Source organism: Beta vulgaris, chromosome 8 (assembly GCF_026745355.1).
Source record: "Beta vulgaris subsp. vulgaris cultivar EL10 chromosome 8, EL10.2, whole genome shotgun sequence".
Taxonomy (NCBI): Eukaryota; Viridiplantae; Streptophyta; class Magnoliopsida; order Caryophyllales; family Amaranthaceae; genus Beta; species Beta vulgaris.
The window spans coordinates 46,822,688-46,829,258 of record NC_079209.1 but is presented as its reverse complement, the minus strand read 5'-3'; the positions used below and the strand labels follow the sequence as shown (position 1 = coordinate 46,829,258).

Here is a 6,571-nt window from a genome sequence, read left to right as displayed (position 1 = left end):
GAAATCGCAGCAATATGGTTATTTTATATTTTTTCTTTTCTTTTTACGTGATATATTGCTGCGTATGGGTAAAACCACATCAATATCACTGCATCAATAATCAATTATTCTACTATTGATAAAACCTTACGAACGTACTCTGTTGTAATTTAATTAATGATCATACTACAACATAAATTAACTTCAGGCGAAAAGAAATAAATAGAGCAAATAGTAATCAAGCTTTTAATTAAAACAGAAATGTAACGCCCCGACAAATTTACATAACCTTAATCGTCAGCGGAAGCATAACTTAATCATGTGGGTTATGGCCCACAAATAAAATAATAGCCTAAAATTGAAAATTCACTAAACAATTACTCATCACAAAATTAATACTTGTTTATCCATTATACAAAATATCCTAAAACCTCGTATAATCATACATAATCTCCATAACGCAGTATAATAGTGATCCACACTGTTCTCCCATACCTAAAACATAAAACAAAACATCATGTCATATCATGTTACATTATCTTCTTTATCATGTTCATCATCATATGTCTTTTACTTCGGTAACTTGGCTAGTACATCATAACATAGGGGACATCTCCCATTACATAACAATTAGGCGGTCACATCATAGGTGACACTTGCGGTGCCCGTATCATTTAAACAATCAGGCGGTCACAACATAGGTGACACTTGCGGTGCCCGTATCATAAAACAGTCAGGCGGTCACAACATAGGTGACACTTGCGGTGCCCGTATAAAACAGTCAGGCAGTCACAACATAGGTGACACTTGCGGTGCCCGTATTATACTGCCAAGAACCATCTTTCACTGTACTTTATCATGTTTCGTCTCTTTTTACATATCATAATTACATTACATTATTGTAATCATAATCATGAAACATCATTAAAATCGTAGTGGCATCATACTCATATTTCCATAAACATCAAAATCATTTCATATCATCGAAAATCATCATAATCATAAAACCTTTCATATCCCACAATCCATACATCAACAACATAGTGCGAAATACCATAAAACATCATTCGAAAGGGATTGTGGGTGTTAGCAATAGACGTTACCTGAATTCCTGCTTAATAACCTTGATAGCCGGGGGAGGCTTGTAATATCCTTTATCTTCCTTAATCTATTCAAGAATAATTTTATTAATGAACGTTTCGTTATTTAGCTTTTTAAGCCTAAATATTAGTTAGCGCTTATTAAGGTCATAGCGGTCATTATAACGTCGTAAAGGTCTCCTTAAAAAGGTCATTATTTCTTAATCGTTAATAACTTTTTGATTAAGGTGACTCTTTAACAACTAATTAATGAAATAACTCATTTAGCTATATTTTTAGAAATTATCGAAACATTAAAGTTATGTTACTACATATCATATAACCTTTCGAGAACATAACATTATTCGAGTTCATAGTTAATAACTAATTAGTCGTCCATTAATAAATTAATTAAGTGTAAAGTTATAATAGATCCATTAGCATCATTTTAATATTATTTAGTCATTTAAAACTAGCAAGTCAAGTAACTAATTATTATAAGTGAACTTAAGGATTAGTGAAGTACTCATAACTTAAACTTAATTGTAAACAACAAGCTTAATGAATTAGTTTTAGTTTTTGTTAACTCAAGCAACTTAGTTATTAGGAATCACAGCCCAAACATAGTTTTAGTAAATAAGTTAAGTGGTTTAATGAAACTAACTAAATCAGTCCACTAAAGCTCAATATATTAAAACCACAAGATTAACTTAAATGACTTAGCTGAGTAAATCAGATTATCAGCCCAACATTATACTTAACTCAATAATTAAACTAACATAACTTAATAAAATACTAAATCAGCTTTACTCTAACTCATTTAGCCCATCTAATATAAGTAGCTTAGCTAAAATAATAAAAAGTCAGATTTGAGCCCAATTAGTGAACATGCAACACTTAAATTGAGTTGGTTTAAGTTTAACTAATATAAATCAGATTTTTGAAACCCAACTAAATTCATGCAATAATTAAACTAAGTTGGTTTAACTAATTTAATTTGGGCCCAATCTAAACTAACTTAACAATAGGTGGTAATTTGGGCTTATATTAACATAAACTAAAGAAATCAGAAATTTTAAAAGAAGAATATCATCACCTCTGCTACTAGGAGCAGGGAGGACAAAAATTCCGGCAGGGGTGGGACGCCGGCTCCGTGAACTGCGTCGAGCAGTAGCGTCGATCTCCGGCGGTGGGCGCGCGTGGGTTGTCGGCGGTGCTGCGCGTGCAGCAGCGTCGCACGAAGAAGAAGAGGAGCGAGAGAGAGGGCGCGAGGAGGAGAGAGTTTGGCGGAGCTCCGACGGCGGCTGGTGACCGGCGAGTGACGACGAGGTGGGGGAGGGACTGGGCGCGGCGCAGGTGGCGCGCGCGGTGGCCGACGGTGGTCGGTTGTGGGGGTCGAAATAGAGGAGAGAGAGAGAGAACAAATTTGGGGTTTTCTTTTGGGTTTCTTCTAGTTGCAATTTTTCCGGCGATTATTGACTGAATTTCTGATTGGAGGAAGGAGAGATGATGAAGGTTGTTGTTGATGGTTTCTTGGTGTTGTATCCATGACTATTTATAGGAAAGTTTGGAGTTAAAAATCAGTGGTTGGGAGGAAGATGGTGAAGTAAATAATCTGAATTTGTTAACTTGAAGAAGCAATGGTGAGGGATTGGTGACATATTTTGACTTGAAGAAGAAGAAGAGAGTGAAGGCATGTGTGCCATGTGTTTGCCATGAAAATGAAGGAATGAAGAAGGAGGAAGAAAGCAGTCAACTTTCTCAGTTTTATAATACTTTTATTATTCTTTTAATTTATGAAATCAGAAAATAGTCATTGTTTCAACTTTCAACCACCTAACTTGGTGATAGTTACTTATAAGTATAATATTTTCTTGTTAAACAAAAGAATAGAATTACCACTTTTTACAAAGTCTAGTAATTTATGTTTATCATAATAGAAAGAAAATTTTAACTCTTAGGGCCTGTTCTCTTCGGCATAAAACAGCTGAACTGAACTGAACTGAACTGAACTGAACTTATCAAAGCTGAACTGAACTGAACTGAACTTATCGGAGCTGAACTGAACTGAACTGAACTTATCAGAGCTGAACTGAACTGAACTGAACTGAACTGAACTGAACTGAACTGAACTGAATTGAATTGAATTGAATTGAATTATATTCATTGAAATAAATTGAATGTAATAAATATATAAATAATATTTTAAACAATAATAATAGAATATTAAATAATAATTATAATGATAAGTAATAATAATGAATAATAATAATAGTAGTATTTTGAATATTTTTAAATGATAGTTATAAATAAATAATATTAATAATCATAAATTAATAATAATAATAATAATTAATGATAGTAATGATAATTAATAATAATTATTTTATATTATTTGTATTAATATATTAATACTTGACGATGATATATAATAACAATAATATCTAAGAAGTAAATTAATATTACTATTTTAATAATTATATTTAATAACTTAAAAATATTTAGTAATAAAAATAATGATTGGGTTGGACCGCGAAAATATACAATAAACCGTCTTGACGCGATTTGATTGGTTTATGGGCTAAAAAAAGTGGGTTTATTTGTGCTTTGACCTAAACCATGTTCCTCCTAATAATAATAGTAATAATAATAAGTAAAGCTACAATAAAAAAAATATATAGAAACAACAATAATAATAATAATACTTAATAGTAATGATATATATTTAAATAATAATAATAATAATAATAGTAATTAGTAAAATAAATTATACCAACATAATAATAATAATATTTAACAAAATGGTTATAAAAGAATAGAGCTGAACTGAACTGAACTGAACTGAACTGAACTGATCTGAACTGAACTGAACTGAACTTATTGGAGCTGAACTGAACTGAACTGAACTTATTAGAGCTGAACTGAACTGAACTGAACTGAACTGAACTGAAAATAAGCTGGGGAGAACAGGCCCTTAGTCAAATTAGTGATTAATTATAACTAATAAATTCATTAAACCTGGTTAAGTTTTTAGGATATTACAAGAAAATTCCCATACATGCCACAAGTTAGAGATGAATTTTACAACACGCAAGTGATGAGTCAGGTTGGACAACTAAAAAGGAGACATGAAAGTTGTTACCTCCGTGGTTCCCTGATTTAATTGGAGTAAGAATTTGAGACTTTGCCTAATGGCCCCAGAATATGCCCGGATGCCTGAGCTAAATCTAAAGAATTAAACTACAACCCCATAAAGGGATTGGGCTATGCTAGCGCTACGTTAAGGAATTAAGAAATACTAGAGTTTTGACAGCTTGTTCGTGTGTTCGTTTTCTTGATAATATATTCTCTATTTATAGAGAATCATAACAAGTAACTTCCATGCATGTTGGGGAAGGAAAATATTTAAATCACATTTGATTCAAACCTTAATTGTTTTCTGATGCTGAATAACTGTCACCCTATCATGCTCGTTTTTGTTCATGTTGAACCATCGTCTGATTATCTTTTCGTTGCTATTCTTTTACTGCTTTTGACTTTCATCTTTTTATAATCTTCCTTTGGAGTTTGTTGATTTTGACCTCTGTTAATTGCTTGGTTGGCTTTATATTTATATCGGGCCTTGATGTTAAAACATAAAGGTTATCTTTTGAGATTTTATTAAATGCACCATAATAAATGTTACTTGACTGATAGTAACAAAACTTGGCCCCATTTTTGTTTACTTCCTTCTCTCCCAAGTCCCGGGGTCCCGTCTTTGTCCACTCTTTCTTCTCAGTTCCTCCAGTTTGTTCTTGGCGTGCCCCAATTACCTTGCGCGAAATTAGGAAACAGGTTCAATTTTGAATCTTCTATTGTTCATGAATAATTCAATGTTTTCTCAGATTGTAAATTTTATGCTGCATATACTAATTTACACCTACACACTGCTAATAATCAATAGAATTGTGCACTTTTGATTTTGATTATTGAATACTTAGTTAAGAGGTGCGAGAAATCGATAAAATCACCTTGCACATTTATTAATTTTTTCTTTTATAATTTTGGTTTCTCCAATAATTATTTGACAATTGTAGAACTTGTTCTTAATTATTGCAAATTATTCTGATGTTGACTCATTATAAGTTATACTGAACAACTTGGAGGGTACATTTCAGATTGTGGTTAGCTTACATAACTTCTTAGGTGATGGCATTTTCTTCTATGCTAGATGATTTTGTTTATTTTTTCTGTATGAAATACTTTTGAGAGCTTAAGTGATTTGTGTAACTATGTCATTTCCTGGTTTTTGACATAGGAAGATGATATTTCTTCATGAAAATTTAAAGTGATTTGTTTATTGAAACGAGCGATAGGCATTTTAAATGGCCCATTTGGTAGATAGTAATAAATGGGGGTACATGTAGTTTTCAGTAGTATTTTGTTCACCCCAAAACTTTTTTTTTCTTTATGAATTTCCGTTACCATCCATTACCATTTTAGAGGTGGTATTGACTGGAAATTAAAATTTGTACAGAAGAGCACATGTTTGTGGATGATACTCTAATACCATGGTAATGACTAAGAGATTTAACCTGTAATTTACATATAATTTCATTGCCATTACAACCATTTAGTACCGCTTGTAAAAGGGGTTGTTATTGTTAGTGGTCATCTATTACCTAATTTTCATGTATATGCTCTTGTAGACTTATTCTTAACTAGGTTGCCCCAGAGACGGATAAGGGTACGGGTTCAGATTTGGTATTGGGACGGAAAATGGCGGGATTTTGAAATGTTAGGAATGGGTACGCATACTCATACGGGATACGTATTATATTGGGTACGGCTATGGCCTACGAGTACGTGACCTAGAAGAAGTATCCGTGCTACATAGATTCTTAAAGCCTAGCATGTTTAATAGCCATTTTTAGGTTATTGTGAAATATCTTCGCTAGTGTCTTTTTACATTTTCACAATCTTCGTTCTTTAACACCTGAACATATAGGATTTTATGCAAGATGTTTTTTTCGTTCCGGGTTTTGAACTTTGCAAAACGAAGCCTCTTTTCTTCTACCCCCCCCCCCCCCTCTTTATGAGACTTTTTGTGTGGCTTTGTTCCTAACATGATGATTCCTGCAACCTCTTCCTCTAGTTTAACTGGATAACATTTGATGGAAACTGTGTACATGATTATTGGGATCATTCGATTGGTCTGTTATGTAACAAAACATCATTCCAAATGTATGTGACCTTACCTTTAAGTAGTCAGAACTAGTTAAGGGACTATTTCTGAAAGACTTGGAAAAATGGTTAAGTAAAGAAAAACTGTTTCTATCAGAAGCTAGCTTGATTCTCAAGTGTTTAATTTAATTATGTTTAACTGAGAACAGTCAGTGTTGTTTCTCTGCAGAAATTGACAAATGTGGGAGCTATATGTTTCTGCTTTTAAGTTTTTGTAATTATTTATTGGATGGATTTATGCTAGCTGTTTTTATGGGAAAGATTAATGGGAGACATAATTTTAAGTCTTG

At 32.7% G+C, this 6,571-nt stretch overlaps 1 long non-coding RNA gene across 1 annotated transcript; it reads right to left on the bottom strand.

Moving 5' to 3' along the window:
• Window positions 1–202: 202 nt before the first annotated feature.
• Window positions 203–2,864, bottom strand: LOC104909024 (uncharacterized). The gene is made up of 2 exons (XR_008967339.1): window positions 2,155–2,864; window positions 203–1,147 (listed from the first exon to the last, which is right to left on the bottom strand). It is a non-coding gene; the product is annotated as an uncharacterized LOC104909024 (long non-coding RNA).
• Between the last annotated feature and the right edge of the window lie 3,707 nt (window positions 2,865–6,571).